General features: G+C 43.0%; 1 protein-coding gene across 2 annotated transcripts in view; it reads left to right on the top strand.

Annotated features, from left to right (window-relative positions):
- Positions 1-222: 222 nt before the first annotated feature.
- The window catches only part of FAM228B (family with sequence similarity 228 member B), an 88684-nt gene continuing 64393 nt past the window's right edge, over positions 223-24513 (top strand). The window contains exons 1-2 of one of the 2 annotated variants that reach the window (XM_056564343.1): positions 223-426; positions 3823-3941. The gene's annotated coding sequence lies outside the window, so the exon portion shown is untranslated. The remainder of the gene's footprint in view (positions 427-3822; positions 3942-24513) is intronic. The other variant, XM_056564344.1, reaches the window with a different exon arrangement.

The following is a 24513-nucleotide window of genomic DNA, read 5'->3' as shown; positions in this document are numbered from 1 at the left end:
TCCGATTGGCTCATTTTTGACCCGTATCCGGTTTTGTGACTGGACGTATACTACGGTTTTAGGTCCAGTCAGGAAACCGCATACGGGTCAAAAATGAGCTGACCGGAGTCACCGTTTGACTCCGGTCGGCTTATTAAAGTAAATGGATTTCAACACTGGTCCGGCTGGGATACGGGAGAGCCCGGTTTGCCCCTGATCCGGCACCTGTAACGTAAAAACGAGGTGTGAATGTAGCCTGAGAGAAAAAGTGGACTGATTTATTTACTTATTTATTTTTATTTTTCACAGCAACCGATCACAGCTCAACTAAAAAGCTGAGGTAAAGTGAAAGCTGAGCTGTGATTGGCTGCTGTGGGAAAATCCCTCCATTTTTTCTCTCACACAGTTTGATAAACCTGGGCCCTAACAACCAGCCTTACTGTCAAAGTAAGTCCATTTTTATATAAATAGTTTCAAGTGGAGCACCTCTGCATGTCCAACATACACACTGGGGGGGAGATTTATCAAAACCTGTGCAGAGGAAAAGTTGCCCAGTTCCCCATAGCAACCAATCAGATCACTACTTTCACTTTGAACAAGGCCTCTGCAAAATGAAAGAAGCAATCTGATTGGTTGCTATGGGCAACTCATCAGTTTTTCCTCTGCACAGCTTTTGATAAATCTCCCCCTGGATTCCTGGTGGGCCTCACCTTTCCCAGCAAGTTTTGCTATTGGTTAAAGGGGTACTCCACTGGCCAGCATGGAACTAAATGTTCTGAACGCTGTTTTCATGCTGCGGGGGTCGGCTACGCCCCCTCATGACTTCACAGGCACGCCCCCTCAATACAAGTCTATGGGAGGGGGCGTAACGCCCCCTCCCATAGACTTGCATTGAGGGGGCGTGGCAGTGAAGTCATGAGGGGGCGTGGCCGTCTCCCGCAGTGCAAAAACAGCGTTCGGAACATTTAGTTCCACACTAGCCAGTGGAGTAACCCTTTAATCCTCTCCATTTCCGGCTTTGCATGCTTTTGGGAAGGAAGAATTGTCTGCCATGATTGCATATCCCACAGTAGAGTGCATTGTTATGTATGTTAGGTTATTCCACACAATTGCTGCTTTTTAGTCCAGGTATACCTCAGGTTTAGTCGGAGTAATTGATAAAACTCTTCAGTATTCCAATGGTATGTAAAGTAATGTGCCTAGAGTACTTTAAAGGGCCTGTCCAGTGTAGAACCCCTTGGCTATTAAACACCTTGAAGAACAGCTAGGCCAATTCTCTCTTGCCTTGGAGAACCTGGCACCACCAGGACTGGCTCATTGATGACAAAGGGCACCCTGATAATAAGCCTCAAGGAAAACTGTCATCAGTGTCACTGCATTAACCTGTTGGTAACATAACATAGTTCAGTGTGTAGTGCGGTTGACACTGATGATAACCATACTTACCTGCACCCCGATCCGTGGTCCTGTTTTCCCGCTATCTTCCTCTGTTTCTTCTGTTTGAGTGGCTGGCTTGGTCACCGCTGCTGCTTCTCTACCGAGCCCCGTTGCGAGCAGGCCAGGGGAAACAGCAGCAGTGACGTCAGGAAGCTCGGCCCGTGCCCCAAGCCCACCGCCCGAACGGAAGAAACGGAGGAAGATAGCTGGAAAACGGGACCACAGATCAAGGACAGGTAAGAATTGTTATCATCAGTGTCACCAGCACTACACCACTGTACCAACAGGCTAGCGTGGTGACACTATTGAATTTTTCCTGTCAAGTACCAGTTTGGGAACTGAATAGAACTTGCTGCTTAGTTCTCTGTTGGTTTTCAGCTGGGGCACCCACAAGCCATATACCCGTGATCAGCTTACTGTTGGGAGACCCCTTTAAGAAAGAGGTGTTGTCTAAGCCAGTGTTGCAAAACCACAACTTCCAGCATGCCTGGACAGCAAACGGCTGCTGGGAGTTGTAGATTTCCAACAGCTGGAGGCACACTGGTTGAGAAACACTCTAAAGCATTGGTCTCCAACCTGCGGACCTCCAGATGTTACAAAACTACAACTCCCAGCATGCCCGGACAGCCGTTGGCTGTCCGGGCATGCTGGGAGTTGTAGTTTTGCAACATCTGGAGGTCCGCAGGTTGGAGACCACTGCTCTAAAGGAACCCTGAAACTATCGCCAATAGACACATGGTTCTGCCCTTATGTGCCAGTTGCAATATACTACATGCCCCAGCCACACAGCCCACCCCCTTTCAGTGGGGAGAAAACTCCAGGACAACCCCATAAATATCCCCTTGACGCCTCTCTTTTACCCCATAAAGATGCACATTTAGGTATGGCAGTTCTTCTGGCTCTTGACAGTTTGAGGGTGTAAAGGGCCAACTTTATGTCTCATAAGGGTCCCTCGATTGTAAAGGTTTGATCATAACTCATATATCTATGAATGTAATGCTGGACATCGAAACACAGATTTTTCAGCCATTTTGATTATTATACTTGATTATTAATGTTCACCAGTTCCAGAACAGTTTACTCCATTGACATGTATTTAAAAGCTATAAGGTTATTTTCATCGCTTTGTTATTTATTATTTGTTAAAGAATATTATTTTCTTTTTTTTGTTACATTGGGCTTTATTTTTGGCTGTCCAGGCATGCTAGTTTTGCAACAGCTGGAGGTTCACAGTTTGTAGACCACTGACCTAGATATTGCAATTAATACATCCCTTCCAGCCTTTGAGTGCCCCTTACCCTATATAATGCAAATGTGGGATTATATTAGGTTGTCATGGCCGCCGGGGGCCTTGTGCTCCCAGCCTACTGTAATCATATTCCTATTACAAGCAGGGTCTAATACAGTGTTTCCCAACCAGGGTGCCTCCAGGTGTTGCAAAACTACAACGCCCAGCATGCCCGGACAGCCGTTGGCTGGTCTAATAGGACAGTGGTCTCCAACCTGTGGACCTCCAGATGAGGGAAAACTACAACTCCCAGCATGCCTGGGAGTATTGGAAGTTTGTAGTTTTGGAGACCAATATAAGGCTGGGTTCACACCACGTTTTGTAACTACGGTTCCCGTATACAGCTGGGGGTGGGGCTCAATTGCGGCGCCCGCGCTCAGCCGTATTCGGGAACCGTATTTAATGCAAGTCTATGAGCCGACCGGAGTGAACCGCAGCCTCGGCTTAGTTTTCGGCCGTATGCGGTTTCCCGACCGCAGGCAAAAACGTGTTTTTTTTCCTACTGTCGGGAAACCGCATACGGCTGAAAACGAAGCCGACCGGAGGCTGCGGTTCACTCCGGTCGGCTCATAGACATCCATTTAAATACGGTTCCTCTATACGGCTGAGTGCGGGTGCCGCGATAAAGCCCCGCCCCCCTCCTCCCAGCCGTATATGGGAACCGTAGTTACAAAACGTAGTGTGAACCCAGCCTAATAGATATGTAATTGAACAGTACACTGCAATACTAGTACAGTACACTGCAATATATTGCCATTGCAATATTCCATAAAAATGTGGGGGAAAAAAAGTGAAAAAGTTTAACTTGAAAAGTTCAAAAGCCATTGGCTGTCCAGGCATGCTGGGTGTTGTAGTTTTGCAACATCTGGAGGTCCACCATTTGAAGACCACTGCTATAGAGTGTCCACTTTCCAACAGTGGGTTTTCCCCTCCTGCACAATTTCCTTGCAGAGACATTGGGACCCTCCGAATGTTTCCATCATTTGGTGATCTGGGAGCGGTTACACGTGGTTGGACAAACATCACAATATCAGAAGCCAATGTACTGATCCTTATGGTGTCTAACCGGCTTCTTATTGTCAAAAATCTGCACCTGAAGATGTTTTCCTCATTTACAGGCCGGGTATTCTGCATTGTCCATCTATTTTGGAATAAATCTACATATGTGTCCAGCATAGAAACCAGAATGTCACCTTTTTATTTTTGGGTTAATTTTTCTGGATCCTCTATTAAGAATGTAAGTGAATGTAGCAGTCGTGCAGTGCCCTTACAGTTACGTGTATTTCTTGTCTTCCATATCTTCTCACTCTTAAATTTCAGAAATAAATACCCTGTCATGGGGCAATTCATGATTATATGCGGTCACTATTACCCATGAAGATAACCGAAGCTGCCTGTCCAATAACACGCAAGAGTATTGTAGGGACCATCTCCTATATAGAATGTGTAGTCACCTGCATTGTACAATATCAGTGATTGTAAGCAAATGACTAGTCTTATTAAAGAGGTACTCCACTGGCCAGCATTCGGAAGATTTAGTCCAGGACGCTGTGTGCGTGCTGCGGGGGTCAGCCAAGACCCCTTGTGATGCCAGGCCACACCCCCTCATTGCAAGTCTATGGGAGGGGGCCTGATGTCACGAGGGGGCGTGGCCAACCCCTGCAGCGCGCGCGCACACAGCGTTTGGAACTAAATCTTCCGAACGCTGGCCAGTGAAGTACCCCTTTAAGTATATCAGAGCACTTTAAGGCTATGTTCACTCAGTGTATTTCATGCAGAATGTCTGCCCCGAAAATTTCTGGCAGAAATTCCGCAGACAGAGGGTGTCGGCAGAAGATGCCGGCGCTAGGACCACTCAGCATTGCGTCATCTCCATAGACAGCAATGCATTTGTGAGTGATTACCAGGGAAGATGGCTGCCTATCCATAATACTGAAACCAATGTTTGCAGGATATGTAACTTTTTGTTTTTGTATCAATAAAAGGAGTATGTACATGAAATCATATTCACTCCTCTTTATTCTCATTTTGTCCAATTGGATTGGAGTCAGGAGGTAAGTGAGATCCTATTAATGTGCTATCTTAAGCTTGCTGGAGAGTGGTGGGGAACATTTGTGCAGTATATATTGGGTAAAGCTCTATTCACATCACATATGAATGTATGCTGCAGAATGCTGGATGTCCTGATCTCACTATAGCGTATAAAGTTAATATGAAACAACAGACTTTTGGCCCAGTAACAAAAAAAAAGTATGGAAATGTTATGTATAAATTTTTTAATTTTTTTTGTTAAGTATACAACCATTAAACTATTGAAGTGTGTGCCACACAGAGATTAAAGGGGTACTCCGGTGGAAAACTTTTTTAAATCAACTGGTGCCAGAAAGTTAAACAGATTTGTAAATTACTTCTATTAAAAAATCTTAATCCTTCTAGTACTTATTAACTGCTGAATGCTACAGAGGAAATTATTTTCTTTTTGGAACACAGAGCTCTCTGCTGACATCATAACCACAGTGCTCTCTGCTGACATCTCTGTCTATTTTAGGAACTGTCCAGAGCAGCATATGTTTGCTATGGGGATTTTCTCCTACTCTGGACAGTTCTTAAAATGGACAGAGATGTCAGCAGAGAGCTCTGTGTTCCAAAAAGAAAATAATTTCCTCTGTAGTATTCAGCAGCTAAAAAGTTCTGGAAGGATTAAGATTTTTTAATAGATGTAATTTACAAATCTGTTTAACTTTCTGGCACCAGTTGATTAAAAAAAAGTTTTCCACCAGAGTACCCCTTTAAAGGGGTACTCCGGCGCTTAGACATCTTATCCCCTAGCCAAAGGATAGGGGATAAGATGCCTGATCGCTGGGGACCCCCGTGATCTTGCACGCCTCACCGTTTAGAATCAGCCTGGAGTAAGCGCCGGAGTACCCCTTTAATGCCCCTTACATGTGTCTGAGAACAATGCAACAAAAAAAGTACTATTTTGATAAAAATAAAACTGCACAAAAAATATGGTACGATACACCGTTTGTACTACCTACAGGGTCACACTGCCCATGAGAAGTGGCAGCTTTGTCTCACGCAGCACCTTTTGCTACCTGCAAGGGGCAGCAGTTTCACTGATTTGTCACCTGTTCCTGCTCTTTATCTGTCTCTATATTGACCATGAGGAGGCATCAGTGCAATTTACCCCTTAGGCATAGTACTAAAACATATTCTACCACTATTGCGAGGAAGGATTGGAAACTTCTAGTCTAGCACCAGACCTTTGTGCTTAGGATATTTTCCATTATTATGATTATTATTATTGTATATGTATCAAAAACAATGTTTTTTTATATCATTTCACTAATTGAGATGCAGAAACCCTAACATAGATGACAGTACTTGTAAATTAAAAACCAGGACCTCAGTATCAATTGAAAAGATGTTTTTTTTTAACCACTTTTTCCAAAAGATGCAAGTGTCCACGGGTGGGGTCAAGCTGCTTAAAGGGGTACTCCACTGGCCAGCGTTCAGAACTAAATGTTCCAAAAGCTGTTTTAGCGCTGTGGGAGTCAGCTGCGCCCCCTTGTGACGTCATGGTCACGCCCCCTCCCATAGCCCTGCATCAAGGGGGTGGGCTGTGATGTCACGAGGGGGCGGAGCCGTGATGTCACGATGCTCCGGCCCCTGTATCGCCTGTCATTACGCACGGAGTGAGTTTGCTCTGTGCAGTAATGACAGAAGGGTGTTGCAGCCGAGATCCACCGCGATCAAACATCTTATCCCCTATCCTTTGGATAGGGGATAAGATGTCTAGGGGCGGAGTACCCCTTTAAACAGTATAAAATAAAAATAGTCTCTAAAATCATATAAAACCCCCTCCCCTATTAAAAAACAAAATTACACTTATTTTCCCATTTTACTAAAAAGGAAAACATTTTATGTCCAAACAACTAAAATATAATGTTTATCATCCCGCACGTTAAACGGCATAAACATAAAAAAAAAAACATCAAAAATACAGATTTTTAATTGCATAATATTGATCCGAAAAGTATAATAAAACGCGATCAAAAAGTCCCATTAAAGGAGTTCTCTAAGCTAAAACTTTTAACCCCCACTGTGCCCGGGCTGTAAAACTATACATAATAAACTTTCACTTAGCTGCCTACGATCCCCCGTTGTTCTGATATTGCCGTCCCGGTCTCTTCCATTTCCTGCGGGTCAGTGACTTCACTCTGCGCTCAGCCTATCAACGGCCGCAGCAATGTTCCATCGCGGCCGCTGATAGGCTGAGCACAGAGGGAAGTCACCGACCCGCAGGAAGAGGAAGCTGACAGGGACCAGAGCACGGGCGGCGATATCGGAACAACGGGGGATCGTAGGCAGGTAAGTGAAAGTTTATTATGTATAGTTTTACAGCCCGGGCACAGCGGGGGATTAAAGATTTCAGTTGGAGAACTCCTTTAACCTCTTAAGGACCCAGCCATTTTACACCTTAGGACCCAGCCATTTTTTGAACATCTGACCACTGTCACTTTAAACATTAATAACTCTGGAATGCTTTTAGTTATCATTCTGATTCCGAGATTGTTTTTTCGTGACATATTCTACTTTAACATAGTGGTAAAAAAAATGTTATGGTAACTTGCATCCTTTCTTGGTGAAAAATTAGAAAATTTTATGAAAAATTTGAAAATTTTGCATTTTTCTAACTTTGAAGCTCTCTGTTTGTAAGGAAAATGGATATTCAAAATATTTAAAAAAAAATTTCACATATACAATATGTCTACTTTATGTTTGCATCATAAAATTGACAAGTTTTTACTTTTGGAAGACACCAGAGGGCTTCAAAATTCAGCAGCAATTTTCCAATTTTTCACAAAATTTCCAAACTCACTATTTTTCAGGGACCAGTTCAGGTTTGAAGTGGATTTGAAGGGTCTTCATCTTAGAAATACCCCACAAATGACCCCATTATAAAAACTGCACCCCCCCAAAGTATACAAAATGATATTCGGTCAGCCTTTTAACCCTTTAGGTGTTTCACAGGAATAGCAGGAAAGTGAAGGAGAAAATTCACAATCTTCATTTTTTACACTCGCATGTTCTTGTAGACCCAATTTTGGAATTTTTACGAGGAGTAAAAGGAGAAAATGTATATTTATATTTGTAGCCCAATTTCTCTCGAGTAAGCACATACCTCATATGTCTATGTAAAGTGTTCGGTGGGAGCAGTAGAGGGCTCAGAACCGAAGGAGTGACAAGGGGATTTTGGAGAGTATGTTTTTCTGAAATGGTTTTTGGGGGGCATGTTGCATTTAGGAAGCCCCTAAGGTGCCAGAACAGCAAAAAAAAACACATGCCATACCATTTTGGAAACAAGACCCCTTGAGGAACGTAACAAGGAATAAAGTGAGCCTTAATACCCCACATGTGTTTCACGACTTTTGCATATGTAAACAAATAAAATAAAATTTCACAAAAATGTGTGATTCCCCCCAAATTTCACATTTTTGCAAGGGTTAATAGCAGAAAATACCCCCCAAAATTTGTAACCCCATCTCTTCTGAGTATGGAGGTACCCCATAAGTTGACCTGAAGTGCACTACGAGCGAACTACAATGCTCAGAAGAGAAGGAGTCATATTTGGCTTTTTGAGAGCAAATTTTGCTCGGGGGCATGTCCCATATAGGAAGCCCCTATGGTGCCAGGACAGCAAAAAATACCCACATGGCATACCATTTTGGAAACTAGACCCCTTGAGAAATGTAACAAGGAATAAAGTGAGCCTTAATACCCCACACGGGTTTCACGACTTTTGCATACGTAAAAAAAAAAAAAATGTCATTAAAATGGGTGTTTCCCCCCAAATTTCACATTTTTGCAAGGGTTAATAGCAAAAAATACCCCCCAAAATTTGAAACCCCATCTCTTCTGAGTATGAAGGTACCCCATAAGTTGACCTGAAGTGCACTACGAGCGAACTACAATGCTCAGAAGAGAAGGAGTCATATTTGGCTTTTTGAGAGCAAATTTTGCTCGGAGGGCACTTCGCATTTAGGAAGCACATATGGTGCCAGGACAGCAAAATAACCCCCACATGGCATACCATTTTGGAAACTAGACCCCTTGAGGAACGTAACAAGGGTTACAGTGAGCATTTACCCCCACTGGTGTCTGTCAGATCTTTGGAACAGTGGTCTGTACAACATTTTTAATTTGCACAGCCCACTGTTCCAAAGATCTGTCAGACACCAGTGGGGTGTAAATTCTCACTGGACCCCTCATTACATTCCGTGAGGGGTGTAGTTTCCGAAATGGGGTCACATGTGGGGTTTAGTTTTTTTTTGCGTTTGTCAAAACCGCTGTAACAATCAGCCACCCCTGTGCAAATCACCTCAAATGTACATGGCGCACTCTCCCTTCTGGGCCTTGTTGTGCGCCCCCAGAGCACTTTGTGCCCACATATGGGGTATCTCCGTAGTCGGGAGAAATTGCATTACAAATTTTGGGGGCTTTTTTCCCTTTTACCTCTTGTCAAAATGAAAAGTATAGGGCAACACCAGTATGTTAGTGTAAAAAATTTTTTTTTTTACACTAACATGCTGGTGTAGACCCCAACTTCACATTTTCATAAGGGGTGAAAGGAGAAAAAGCCCCCCAAAATTTGTTAGGCAATTTCTCCCGAGTATGGCGATACCCCATATGTGACCCTAAACTGTTGCCTTGAAATATGACAGGGCTCCAAAGTGAGAGCGCCATGCGCATTTGAGGCCTGAATTAGGGATTTGCATAGGGGTGGACATAGGGGTATTCTACGCCAGTGATTCCCAAACAGGGTGCCTCCAGCTGTTGCAAAACTCCCAGCATGCTTGGACAGTCAACGGCTGTCCAGCAATACTGGGAGTTGTTGTTTTGCAGACGTTTACCAGACGTTTTTCATTTTTATTGGGGAGGGGGGCTGTGTAGGGGTATGTGTATATGTAGTGTTTTTTACTTTTTATTTTATTTTGTGGTAGTGTAGTGTAGTGTTTTTAGGGTACAGTCACACGGGCGGGGGATTACAGCGAGTTTGAGCTGCCGAGCAAAATTTGCTGCATCACAAACTTGCAGCCTGATACTCACTGTAAGCCCCTGCCCATGTGAAAGTACCCTGTACATTCACAGGGAGGGACCTCCAGCTGTTGCAAAACTACAACTCCCAGCATGCACAGTCTATCAGTGCATGCTGGTAGTTATAGTTTCGCAACAGCTGGAGGAACACGGGTTGGGAAACACTGAGTTAGGAAACAGACAATGTTTCCCAACCAGTGTGCCACCAGTTGTTGCAAAACCACAACTCTCAGCATTCTCAAACATGCTGGGAGTAGTAGTTCGGCAACATCTTTAGAGCCAGATGTTGCCGAACTACAACTCCCAGCATGCTTGGAGTTGTAGTTTTGCAACATCTAGAGGACTACAGTTTGCAGACCACTAATACAGTGGTTCCCAATATGTGCCCTTCCAGATGTTGCAAAACTACAACTCCCAGTATGCCCTTACTGTCCAGGCATGCTGGGAGTTGTAGTTCTGCAACATCTGAAGGGCCAGATGTTACAGAACTACAACTCCCAGCATGCCTGGACAGTAAGGGCATGCTGAGGATGTGTAGTTTTGCAACATCTGGAAGGGCACAGTGGTCTCCAAACTGTGGACCTCCAGATGTTGCAAAACTGCAACTCCCAGCATGCCCAGACGCCAAGGGCTGTCTGGGCATGCTGGGAGTTGTAGTTTACAGGGTCCTATTACAGCAATGCATGTCGCTTTACGGCGACGTGCATTGCTGTAAAGGGCCCGACCGCGGCTGAAGATCTACTCACCTGTCGCCGCCGCCGCCTTCATCGCAGGGACCTGGGACTTCAGGGACGAGGTAAGTACCGGGGCCGGTCCCCAGCACTCCCCCGTCCCCTGCAGCGTCCTCCGGTCTTCCTCCCGTCCTCTCCGGACTTTCAGGGGCCGGGCAGGACGGGAGGAAGTAACCGCCCCCCCCCCCCCCCCTGCGATTGGTCGGTTAACTAACCGACAGATCGCAGGGTATAGGAGGAGGTGGCAGGCTTGCCACCTCGCTCCGATACTTCAGCATGGTCCTGGCTGTCTGTGACAGCCGGGATCATGCGAAATTACCGGGTGGTCGGGTCCCAGAGACCCGATCAGCCCGGTATCGCCGCAGATCGCTAGGGCGATTTCCCTTGCGATTTGCGGCGATCGCCGACATGGGGGGCCTACATGGCCCCCCTTGGCGTTTGCCCTGGATGCCTGCTGAAGGATTTCAGCAGGCATCCGGTTCCGATCTCTGTCCGGCGCGCGGCAGAGACCGGAAAACGTCAGGGCGTACTAGTACGCCCTGGGGCCTTAAGGCCCAGGGTGTGAGGGCGTATCCATACGCCCTGGGTCCTTAAGAGGTTAAAACAAAAATGGTACCAATAAAAAAACTACAGATCACGGTGCAAAAAAATTAGCCCTCATACATCCCTGTATACAGAAAAATAAAAAAGTTATAGTCGAAAACACAGTCGAAAGCTCCGATGTCCATCAATGAAATGGTTAAATGGCGTGATCAATAGTGATCGCGCCATTTAAATATTAAATGCCAGTTAATCCCTGGGGTCTAGGGGACCGATCTGCAGCTCTGCAATGTAATCACGGGCTGCAGATGAGTTGCCGGGGAAGAACAGGGACTTACCTGTCCTTCCCGCTGCTCCGTGGATTAGCATTTTCTTAAAGGGGTTCTCCACTGCCTTAACCTACTTTTGGCAGTTAGTTATGTGGCTATATGTTATTATGGCTTTTTTTCATGTTGCTAACGGTTCTGTATGTGGTGTTTTACTTACCTTTTTTCCAGACCCGGAAGCTGGTTTCTTCATTTGCTTCCTGCCTTGCCTCAACCACTTTTTTTCTTTTCTTCCGCCGTCATCTTGCCACCGGGACGTCACTGTGGAAGGTGGTGTGTTGGAGGCCGCCCTGCCCCTCGCTCCGTACGTGCCAGCCTCCCGCGTGACGGAATCCTCGGTCGTCATCAGCGCGCACCCTCCTTACTTTCAGCTTCTTCTAAGCTGAATATGGATTGGGCTGCTTTCGGCGAATCGGATGCCGTGATGGGCGCATGCGCAGTTGGTCCTCGCTCCGGAGGATCATCTGCGCATGTGCCATAGTGATGTCAGCATCAGGCCTGACGCGCTGGGGGTTTGTTAACCCTAACGTGGCCAGAGGTGAGTCCCGGAGTGCTGGACAGCTCCTGAAGGTTTGCTATGGCAGTGTTTCCCAAGCAGGGTGCCTCCATCTGTTGCAAAACTACAACTCCCAGCATGCCCAGACACCCGAAAAAAATCTTAAGTCCTCTCTGATGACACGTGTCTCGGGGACCGCCCGTTTAAGAAGCTACTCTGTGCAGTTCCCAAGACAAGCAGAGATGTCAGCAGAGAGCACTGTTGCCAGACAGAAAACAACAACTCAGCTTCAGCAGCTGATAATTATTGAAAGGATTAAGATTTTTTAATAGAAGTAATTTACAAATCTGTTTAACTTTCCGGAGTCAGTTGATAAGATAAAGGCAATGCTGGCTACCACAAACCTTTTTTGTTCAGCTGGCATGGACGGATCTGAGTCTAGAATTGTTGAGATGTTGTTGATACCTTTTTCATGTGGGATGTTGGAATATAGGGTGGTAACATCTAAAGTGGCCCATCTATATCCCTCGTCCCATATATGGTCTTCCAAAAGTAAGTTCTATTAGGGTAGGTGTATCCTTCAAATATGAGCGGAGTTGGATCACATGCTTCTGGAGTAGAAGATCAACATAATGCGAGAGGTTACTTGTTAAGGAGTTGACGCTTGAAATTATTGTTTGTCCTGGTGGATTATCCAGGTCCTTATGGACCTTTGGCAGGTGGTAGAACACTGCTACTCTCTGATTTTTTACCTTTAGATATTCTTTCTGTTTTTTAGAGAGAACTCCCATTTCAAAAGCTTTGTCCACCAAATGATGGCACTGTGAATTTTTTAGTGGGGTCATTTGGTAGCGATACATGGTATACCGGATCTGCGATGATTCTCAATGCCTCAGTGACATGTGTGTTTCTGTCGTGAACGACCACTCCCCCACCTTTATCCACATTATGTATTACAATGTCTGGATTTGTAGCCAAGGATTTGATTGCTCTGGTTTGTATTTTACTCAAATTATGTTTATACTGATTGTTGACATTAATGGTTCTAAAGTCACGGGTCACCAATGAAAAGAATGTGTCCAAATGATGCCCCCTATGGTGTAGGGGGTAGAAAGTAGACTTTGGTTTTAGATTTATATTAATTGGAGGAGGGTCCAGGGTTATAGTGTTTGTGATTTGTCCCTGTGACATTTGAGGGATTTTTATTCAATATTTCAAAGTGCCGTGCTAGGGTGAGTTTCCTCGTTGATATTTTCTGATGGACAAAAGGACAGTCCTTTTATTAAGAACCTCCCTTTCAGTTTTAGAAAGTATGTGAGAGGACAGATTAAAAATCCTTAATGGAGCTTTTTGTTTTTCTTTGGTGTCTGTAAGCTGGACCTTTCTGTTCCTTCCTTTGCCTCTGCACCCTCTCTTGGTGGGTCTCCTTCCGGGGCCTTCCTTTTCAGACGGGAGCGGCTGTAATACTCTGTGATTAACATAGTGAGTGGCTCCGTTCTGGAGTGGTATGTGGGGATTGGTGTCAAGACTTGGGGCAGTTCTAAAAAAGCTCTGCTGTTTTTTCCTTACAGACACGATTCATTCCTTACTTCTGGGGTGACACACTGTAACAACCCTCCTCATGTAATTACCTTACTTCTGGGGTGACACACTGTAACAACCCTCCTCATGTAATTACCTTCTGGGGTGACACACTGTAACAACCCTCCTCATGTAATTACCTTACTTCTGGGGTGACACACTGTAACAACGCTCCTCATGTAATCTCCTTACTACTTGGGTGACAAACTGTAACAAACTCCCTCCCCATGTAATATCCTTACTAATGGGTTGACACACTGTAACAATCCTCCTTCTCATGTAATCCCCTTACTACTGGGGTGACACACTGTAACAATCCTCCTTCTCATGTAATCCCCTTACTACTGGGGTGACACACTGTAACAATCCTCCTTCTCATGTAATCCCCTTACTACTGGGGTGACACACTGTAACAATCCTCCTTCTCATGTAATCCCCTTACTACTGGGGTAACACACTGTAACAACCTCCTCCTTGTGTAATCTTCTTACTACTGGGTTGACACACTGTAACAATCCTCCTTCTCATGTAATCCCCTTACTACTGGGGTAACACACTGTAACAAACATACATAATCGTGCACTGTACATGCTGTGAGAATCCGCACACAAGCCCCCATCGGCTGTTAGTAGTGCCATCATTGTCCTGTATAGCTCAAGTGGTGGCAGAGACGGAGTTGTGATGTCATGAGGCAGAGGACATCAGTGATCATGCCTGTCTGTCTCTGAGGAGCACGCTGCTGCTGAAAGCAATACTCCTCTGAGGGGGACAGACGTGATCGCTCAGGAGAGGCGGGAGGTTGGGGCAGATGTATGGAGGTGCGCGCAATGTCTGATTGCTGGACAGACCTGACCTGCCTGTCTGCCTTGGAGGTGGCATTGCGCTCCTCTAGCAGGCTGAAGAATGCAGATTATTATGGTACGGAAGGGGGAGGGGGGTTCGGTTAGGGGATGCAAAAGTGGTGCTGGCTGGGCGGGTGCTTTGAGCGGCGGTTGCTTCGGATGCTGGCTGCCTACGAACGTTCTTGCAGCAAGCAGAGCGGCGCCCCCATCATGAGGGCGCTCTAGGCAGCTGCCTATTTTACCTCTAGGAATAGGAGTAGAATCAAATCCCCATAGCAAACCTATACTGCTCTGGACGGTTCCTTTTTTTCACATGACATTTTCATTTATGATTTTTTCTTTTCCATTACAAACAAGCATGGAGGTAGATATTCTCCATTTCTCTGCCTACCCCATCAAACAAAATCAAAACACATAAATACATACAAGATTTCTACCATTATTATCCTTATAGCAGCTTTATTTCCACTAATGAGCTACCTTTTAAACATATTCTCTCTTGTCGTTCATTATATACAGTTGTTCTTCTCGTTTATAATAATTATTCTTAAAGTTTTCCTACTTATTCTTATCTCCTAGATACCTTAAATAATATCATACAGTAATTTCATATACATTTATACACCCATCCATACTAGCACCCATCCATTCTTCTTTACTTCTTTTCTTCAAATTCTCCCCAAAATGCTTACATTTGGTTATATTTATTATATGTACCGTGCATATTGTTTCTGCAATCATACCTTCCATACCTCAGTTATAACTCACTGAGGCAATAACTTCCTCCATGATATATAATCAATGCTACATATGATGTATATTTATTTAAATCTATTTGTAATAAAACAAATTCTGGACTCCATTCTAGTTCTATTCCCAATATTTTGTGCAGGAATTTATATATATATATATATATATATATATATATATATATATATATATAATTATCCCAAATATTTGGATCCTCAGGCATTCCCACCATATATGCAATAATGTCCCTTTTTGTTTAGCACATCTCCAACACCTATCATCCTCACTTGGATAAATGTTTTTCATTCGTGCTGGGGGGAGATACCATCTATATAACATTTTTCTTGAGTTTTCCAAATAACTGGCACATTTGGATAATTTTATCAGCAAGTGATATGTCTAACACCACTGCTCCTCAGAAAACCTTTTTCCCAAATCCCTTTCCCATTTGGATTTAAATTTAAATAACTGATCATTGATATTAGTTTGATACTCGTGGTAAGCAATAGAAATACCGCCTTTATCTTTTCAGGATGCAACAAAGTATTTATTGTATTTAAATCCAGATATTTCTATATTATCCCACTTTTTAAAACTCTCTTGACGATATCTCATATTTTTTTTTACAAATTTCATTAAAGGGCAATAGTTTCCTACTCATTACTAAATCATTCAATCCCTTGACTCCACTCTTCCACAGATAATGGAGTAGTATGGGGTAGTAAGTATTCTATAACAGATAGGGTAGAAAACATAAAGCAACAAACCAACAAAGCAAAAATTATTATAAACCCTTAACGACCACGGACGTAAATGTACGTCCTGGTTTGGCGGGACTTCCCGCACCAGGACGTACATTTACGTCCTGTGTATGACCGCGAGCATCGGAAGGGTGCTCGCGTCATACACGGCAGGTTCCGGCTGCTAGCAGCAGCCGGGGACCCGCCCGTAATGGCCGACATCCGCGATCGCGCGGATGTCCGCCATTAACCCCTCAGATGCCGTGATCAATACAGGTCACGGCATTGCGGCACTTTGATTGGATGATCGGATCGCCCGCAGCGCTGCCGCGGGAATCCGATCATCCAGCATGACAACCGGAGGTTCCCTCACCTGGCTCCGGCCATCTCCCGGGGTCTTCTGCTCTTGTCTGTGATCGAGCAGACCAGAGCAGGAGATAGCCGATAATACTGATCAGTGCTATGTCCTATACACAGCACTGAACAGTATTAGCAATCAAAGGATTGCTATAGATAGTAAAAAAAAAATGTAAAAATGTAAAAATAAAAAGTAAAAAAAAATTGAAAAATTCCCTCCCCCAATAAAAATTGTTTGTTTTTCCCATTTTATCCCCAAAAAGCGTAAAAGATTTTTTTTAAATAAACATATTTGGTATCGCCGCGTGCGTAAATGTCCGAACTATCAAAATATAATGTTAATAATCCCGTACGGTGAATGGCGTAAACGTAAAAAATTTTAAAAAGTCCACAAATGCTGCTTTTTTGTCACATTTTTTTAGATTTTAGATTGCTGATTTTGTACAAAAAGTTAGATTTTTTTTAAGCAGTAAAAAAATATAAAAGTATCTAGCCATGGGTATCATTTTAATCGTATTGACCCACAAAATAAAGAACACATGTAATTTTTACCGTAAAATGTACAGTGTGAAAACAAAACCCTCCAAAATGTGCAAAATTTTGGTTTTCGTATAAATTTCCTCCCTAAAAAATTTTTTGGGGGGGTTTGCCGTACATTTTATGGTAAAATGAGAGGTTTCATTACAAAGCACAATTGGTCACACAAAAAACAAGCCCTTATATAGGTCTGTACATGGAAATATAAAGGAGTTATGGATTTTAGAAGGCGAGGAGGAAAAAACGAAAACGCAAAAATAAAATTGGCCTGGTCCTTAAGGGGAAAATGGGCTTGGTCCTTAAGGGGATAATATGGTAAGAAAAACCTATATGTAAGGTATATAAATTACTTTGGTGTAGAGCTTCATATATGACCTCCAGAACAAGTGGATAAAAACAAAATACTATGGAGTCATTCAGATAAAGTTTAAGACATAAGAATGTTTATTGCTTCATTTAAAATACATATATCATAGTGATGAAAACATGTGGGGAAAAAGGGAGAGAACAAGTCCACTGAGGGAGACTAAACAAAGGGGCGACACTACCTGCTCATGTGTGTAAACAATGGATAAAGTGCATGTGAAGTCCAATCCTTTAAAAGTGCATAACTTAGGGGTTAAAACCTCCAAAAGGGCAGTAAACAGATGGACATAACATTACATACCAAAAAACAGGGCATACAGTGTAATAGCAGCAGAGTAGGATTGGCGTCACACCTGCTCTTCTGCTATTACACTGTATGCCCTGTTTTTTGGTATGTAATGTTATGTCCATCTGTTTACTGCCCTTTTGGAGGTTTTAACCCCTAAGTTATGCACTCATGTGCCCAAATAAACCCCATTTTTTTATGTGCCCAAATAAACCCCATCAATGATGCTTGTAACTTCCTCATTATAATCAGGGGAAATAAGATCGGTAAGTTCATAAACGAGTACATTATTCTAGGTAACAAACATTTTCGTAATTGCCAACCATCACATCCATGACGTCGGTACCTTAGAAAATTGATACATTTTTTTCTGTAGCTGTGAGTTCATGAAATTTTGACTGAGATCTTGTAAGTCGCAGCCCTAAATATATTATAAATTCTTCTGCCCAAGTAAATGGGTACGTTCCTTTAAGTCTCTCTATTGTATCTAAATTAATAGGTAGGATTATTGATTTGTCTATATTCATTTTATAATAGCTGATATTACTATAGTTACTTATAATTTCCATTATTATTGGTAGGGATTTATCGGGTTCTCCACCATCAATAAAATATCATCTGCGAATAAGCATATATGGTGTTCTGTCACACCTATTTTTATTCCCTTAACGGGTTATCCAGGAAAAATAATTTTTAAAAAATGTATTTTGATATAACACTTTGTAAAAATGTCATTTGTTTTGTGTTAGGGGCATAAATTATGGCTATGTTATATGCAATATTATTAATTTTACATTTAACAATAAGATACCTGCCTTCTTTATCTGCTTCTACTATTGGATCAGTAATTGTCAATGCTTTCCCAAACACCAGGGCTACCCCCTTTTTTTTACAGCTAGCATTTGCTTGAAATACACACGGGAATAACTGATTTTGGAGTCGATCGGCATCCTTCCCTCGGCGATGTCTCCTTGAGACAAAGAACATCTGTATGAAGCCTCTTTGCTTCAGTCCACAATAATGACCTTTTAAAAGGTGAATAAAGTCCCTTACAATTCAATGATGTAAATTGCAGTGTCATTTTTATTCCTGCATTTTTTCAGTTAGTTTAGCCGATGTATTTTTTTGTACACAACTATGGGCCTTAATTATCTTTATTTTAAGAGTATTTGAAATAAAGCATTGTAACCTTTCTCTAGTACTCCCCTCTGTTACTACCTGATAGGTTTTATAGCTAACACCTTTTTCACCCTTCCCAAAACCATACAACAGCCACACACACAAAAAGAAAGAAAAATACCCACATAAAAGAAAATTAAAAGGAAACCAAAAAAGAAAAAAATACATCAACCTTCACTCTAGTTGGAATCTTCCCAACTTGGAGGCTATGAGATATCCTATCTCACTGGTTGCCTATACTAAGGCGCAAAATATCCTAGTGGTTTAGTAGCTGAGGGTTCCCCCCTTCCTCTTTTAAAGTACACTAACAACCTGTTACTTTAATAAATATTGCTGAGAAGCATTAGATCAAGGTGCATGTTGTGGATGTGCGACCAGGTCTGTGTTTTCTCAAGTTGAATTCTCTTTTAAAGTAAGCGTATATAGTCATTAATCCTTCCATTAATTTCCTTTATCCCCCCCCCCTTTTTTCTTCTTCTTGCTTTTGACTTTTTTCCATTACTTCTCGCTAAAGTTTGCGCGGATAAATCCAGAAATATCATAATGTTCTTATATTGCTCTGGCCAATTAGTCCTTTCCTGGGAAATTTTGAGTCGATGTTCTTTTGTTTGAAAAAAGTGTATGCGTATCAGGATATCCCTTATTGTTTCCGGTGGTAGTGATTTAGGTTTCGGTAATCTATGTGCTCTGGTAATAATAAGATCAATGTAGGAGGCGTCTGAGAGCAGGGATGAGAACATATCTGTCAAATAATTTTCCAGATCCTCTGCTTTAATAGACTCTGGAATATTGTGAAATCTCAAATTATTGCCTCTAGAGCGATCTTCACTTTCTGCTAATTTATTTTTCAGGTATTTTATCTCTTGCTCCATATTGTTAACTGTTTCCACCACCACATTATATAAAGAGGTTAACTCTGCAGTTTTCAATTCTAAGTGGTTGGTACGCTCAGCTATAGATACCATATCCTCTCTTAAGTTGGCAATTAGCCCTTCCATATTAGTCTGTATAGACACATTCATAAGGGCATTAACCCCTTAGGGACCCAGCATTTTCAGTTTTTGCACTTTCATTTTTTCCTCCTTACCTTTTAAAAATCATAACTGTCATGTCTGTCCTGGTCTGTGTTCACACACAGCTATTGGATTTGGTGTGTGTGAACAGTTTTATGTTTCCTGGTCAGGGAATAGTTAATATCTCTGGCTTTTTCAGCCTCTATTAGCCAATAGCTTTTAGGGTGTGTCTATTTAAAGTCATCCCAGCCTAGCCTCTGTAGTGGTGATTGACTTCATTTCATCCTGACTTCATTACATCTTGCTACTGCCATGCTGCTAATGGAGGCTTTGGGTGAAACGCTTCCTATTTGAGCTATTAATCTATTTCTGTTTTAGGGTGCATTCACATGGAGTAAATGGAGAGTAATTCATGCTGAAAAATTTACGGGCGGAACATTTAAATTTTTTTCACTGGAAATTTGTGGGAAATTCACGCGCAATTTGCATGGAATTGTGCGCGGACATGGGAGAGAAAGAAGTGAAGGGTCTTTCAGCCATTTCCGTGCAAATTGCGCTCAAATTGCGCTCAAATTCCGCGCAAATTGCCCGTGAATTGCGTGCGAATTCCGCGCGAAAACGATGTCTGGCGGAATTTTTTTTTTTACCATTGACTTCAATTGATTTCTGCTAGCGGATTCCGACTGAAGAATGAACATGTTCTTTCTTCAAGCGGAACGGAATTCAGCGTCGGAATTCTGCTAGCAGAATTTCCGCAGTGTGAACAGGCCAGCAGAAATAACATTAAAGTCAGTGGGCAGAGGAGATGTGCATTAATTTGGAGCAGAGAATTCAAGAGGAATTACTCGATTAAATTCCTCTTGAATTACTCCGTGTGAACGCACCCTTAGCATGCACTTTGTATTTTGTGGTTTTAGCCTATGTTATGTGGCTTGCGCTTAGTGGATTTTTAGCTGTGTTTCTAGTCGGTTTTAGGATTGTTTATCCTTTCTACTAAGTGTCTGTTCACATTGCCTTTTCTCTTTTATCCGTTTATGTAAAGTTCTGTGTTTTTATATTTCTGTTTTCCTACTGGGCCAGCATCCTGACCACATGGTGGAGTGTGCTGCTGGCCAGTAGTCTATTTGGATTTATTATTAATGGCTACTCCTATAGTGGAGTGGAGTGTCCAGTTTGTGCGTAGAGTGAGAACAGTGTCCTATGTTAGGCATCCCTGTTTCGGCTCCATGGGGCCAATCCTGTCTACTGGAGGTCTTCTGAGGGATTGCGATTCCTGTCTTGTGTTCAGTGTGAACAGTGTTCTAATATATATAATATATATATTATATCCTGTGTATCTAGGCATCCCTATTACCTTTCCATGAGGACCTCGTGTCTACTGGAGGTTTTGCAAAGGGAATGCGTATATTCCTGATTAGCGATAGATCCCTGTTTCTGGTCCATGGGGACTTTGTGTCTTCTGGATGTTCTGGGAGATTATGCTATATTCCTGTCTGTTCCTCAAGTCTGTTGACTTATCCGTTTTCCTGCCTGGTGTTTTGAACTCTATATGTTTATTAGTTCTTTATTCGGATCTCTGGAGTTCTGTACATGACTACTGATCTATAGTGTCCTCTGTTCACAACCACAGATCTATAGTGGCCTCTGTTCACTGTTCATGTCCGCTGATCTACAGTGTCCTCTGTTCATGACCGCTGATCCATAGTGTCCCCTGTGCTGCTCACTGATCTGTGTCCTCTGAACTTTATCTGTTTTTATAAAGTTCTATGTTCCTGTTATGTTTCTGGTTTGTGCCCTTTAGTTCAGGAAGGGACCGGCGCCCAGTTGTCAATCCACTGGTTAGGGTGGATGGGCAAGTTGGCAGGGAGAGCGGTTTTAGGGTCAGTTTAGGGCTCAATCTCCCTGTCCCCCAGTCGGACCCTAACAATAACCCTTTCAATTTTGCACCTAAAAATCCATATGATGGCTTATTTTTATATTCTACTTTGTAATGACAGTCATTTTACATAGAAATCTGCGGCGAAATGGGGAAAAAAAATCATTGTGTGACAAAATTGAAGAAAAAACACAATTTTGTAACTTTTAGGGGCTTCTGTTTCTATGCAGTACATTTTTCAGTAAAAATTACACCTTCTCTTTAATCTGTAGGTCCATACAATTAAAATGTATTACTTCTGAAAAAAATCATAACTACATGCAGGAAAATGTATACGTTTAAAATTGTCATCTTCTGACCCCTATAACTTTATTTTTCCGCGTACGGCTGGTATGAGGGCTCATTTTTGCGCCATTTCCCCCCAGTTCTTGTTGTTATTTTCTTGCTATTGGTTCTTTGCTACCAGTGTTTACTGTACCTTGAACATATACCTTGCGTACTTCAGACTGTACAAATGCATTTGTATGCCTCCTTTTAGTTCAGTAAATGTATCCTTTTGTCACAAAAATTGTCATCTTCTGACGCCTATAACCTTTTAAAATTTTTCCGCGAACAGGGCGGTATGAGGGCTCATTTTTTGCGCCATGATCTGAAAGTTTTATCGGTATCATTTTTATATTGATTTGGACTTTTTGATCGCTTTTTATAAATTTTTTCATGATATAAAAAGTGACCAAAAATACACTATTTTGGATTTTGGAATTTTTTGCCCGTAAGCCATTGACCGTGCGGTTTAATTAACGATATATTTTTATAGTTCTGACATTTCCGCACGTCGCAAAACCACATATGTTTGTTTTTATTTACACAGTTTTTTTTTTTCAATGGGAAAAGGGGGGTGATTCTTACTTTTATTAGGGAAGGGGTTAAATGATCTTTATTAAAAAAATTTTTTTTTTGCTTTGCAGTGTTATAGCCCCCCTATTGGCTATTACACTGCACACACTGATCTTCTACACAGATCATTGCCGTGCATTGACACGGCAAAGATCAGTGTTATCGGCGGTCGATTGCTCAAGCCTGGATTTCAGGCTTGGAGCAATCAATTGCCGATCGGACGCGATGGAGGCAGGTAAGGAGACCTCCACTTGCGTTCTAGCTGATCAGGAAATTGCGATTTCACCGTGATGGTCCCGATCAGCCTGACTGAGCTGCTGGGAAGCTTTTACTTTCATTTTAGATGTGGCGGTCAACTTTGAACGTGTCGGTCAACTTTGAACGTCTAAAGGGTTAATAGCTAGTGGCACAATGATTGGTGCTGCACGCTATTAGCCCACGGTGCCGGCTTTCATTAGCTGCCTGGACCGACCTGGTATGATGCGGGGTCACAGCGTGACCCCCCGTTATATACCGGGACAGGCGCAGGGCGGTTTCAGTGACCAGGTGACTTAAGGGTGACCAATGGGATCCCCCCCAGAGCCTCCCTCATAAAAGCCCTGGGTGGAGCCTCTGCTCTCTCTCTCTCTCTCTCGCTTCCTGCTGAGGTCCAGTCAAGTCTTGCCTAAGTGTGTGTCCAGTCTGCAGCCACAAGCTACAAACATGCAATTTAGCCACAGTAACAGTCTTGTCAGTCATCAGTCACAAGTCAATTTAATGCAGGCCGCAGGCGATCAGATCAGCCATTATAAGTGCCACACTGGCGCAGATGCCGTGATCTGTATTGCTCACGGCACCTGAGGGGTTAATGGCAGACATCAGCCACATGATGTCCATCATTACCGGCGGGTCCACGGCTGCTGACAGCTGCAGGGACCCACCGGGAATGAAGCGAGCGCAGCTCCTGCGCTTGTGTCACAGCCGTGCCGTAAATGTACGGCGCTGTGCTCTAAGTGTTCCTATGCAACGCCTACATTTACGGCGCATGTCCTTAAGGGGTTAAGGTCTCTGAGTCACTGGTCACCTCCGTGGGCCATGCTGAACTGTATAGACTTTTCCACCTGTCTAACCTCAGTAAAGCTACCGTTGTACGTAACTTGGCGTCGGAGTCATTATTGCCCACGTGCCTAGCCCAGGATCCAGCAGTATACCTTCGGGTGGTATTGAGGATAAACCACCATCACTGGTATCACGAATACAAGGGGTTAATTCCATCTGCCCCTAGGGTCATCCATCTGCCCTTTGCATCACACCCCATGCCACAGATCTGCGCCATCAAAAATTGTCACTTATTTTGTGCAGAATTTTACAACAGAAATAACAGTTCCATCGACTAAGGGAACATACTGGAAGGCTGCTACAAGTGGATACCGCTCAAAATTTTCTTTTGGAAATTTTTTGCTGAATTTTATTTTTGTGTGCATGGGCACTTATATTCCATATGGTCCCTTTCTTAATGCAGTATACCTGCACTTGCCTGGCTCCTGACTATCAGTTGTTCTTTGTGGGGGAAGCTGGTGGGCCTACATATTTCTCCTACAGTGGCCAGGTACTACAGTTCTATGCTGAGCCTACTTTATCCAGTCCTTACACTGAGTCCTCCAAAGCAGTTCTTTGATTTGGGTAATGAAGGACAACCCCCTATGACACATATATATCCTAATGGAGCCTTCAATATGTAAACCGTGACAAGTTCTGCATACAAGTTATTGGAGTTTTGAACGAAAATCCATCTTTCATTGACTTTAATAGGAAATTCGACAACACAACATAGTTTTCAAAAAGTGCCTTGTGGATAGTTTTGCATGCATTATTTCATTCAAATCAATGGGGGCATGGATTTCAGATTCTGTGCAGATTTTGAGGCAGAATTTTCTGCCACTTTAATCTTCCGTGTAAACAAGGCCTTACATAGAAAGAGGGGGCTCCCTTTGTCTCCCAATTCTCCCCACTTCTCTTTCCCAGACACAATTGTCTTTGGCAGACAGGTGTAAGAAAGACCCCCCCCAGGTCTGCCCCCTTAGTGCAGGGTTCAAAGGGATTGGAGTCTGTACACACTTCTGAATTTCCGCTTGCAGAATTCTGCCATGTGAATAGACCCTTACACTAAGAAACACAATGTACTGCAATGACATGGTTGTAAATAAAAAATAAA

The sequence above is a fragment of the Hyla sarda genome, chromosome 3 (genome assembly GCF_029499605.1).
Source record: "Hyla sarda isolate aHylSar1 chromosome 3, aHylSar1.hap1, whole genome shotgun sequence".
NCBI lineage: Eukaryota > Metazoa > Chordata > Amphibia > Anura > Hylidae > Hyla > Hyla sarda.
The sequence above is the reverse complement of the archived record's forward strand: the minus strand, read 5'-3'. Positions and strand labels throughout refer to the sequence as shown.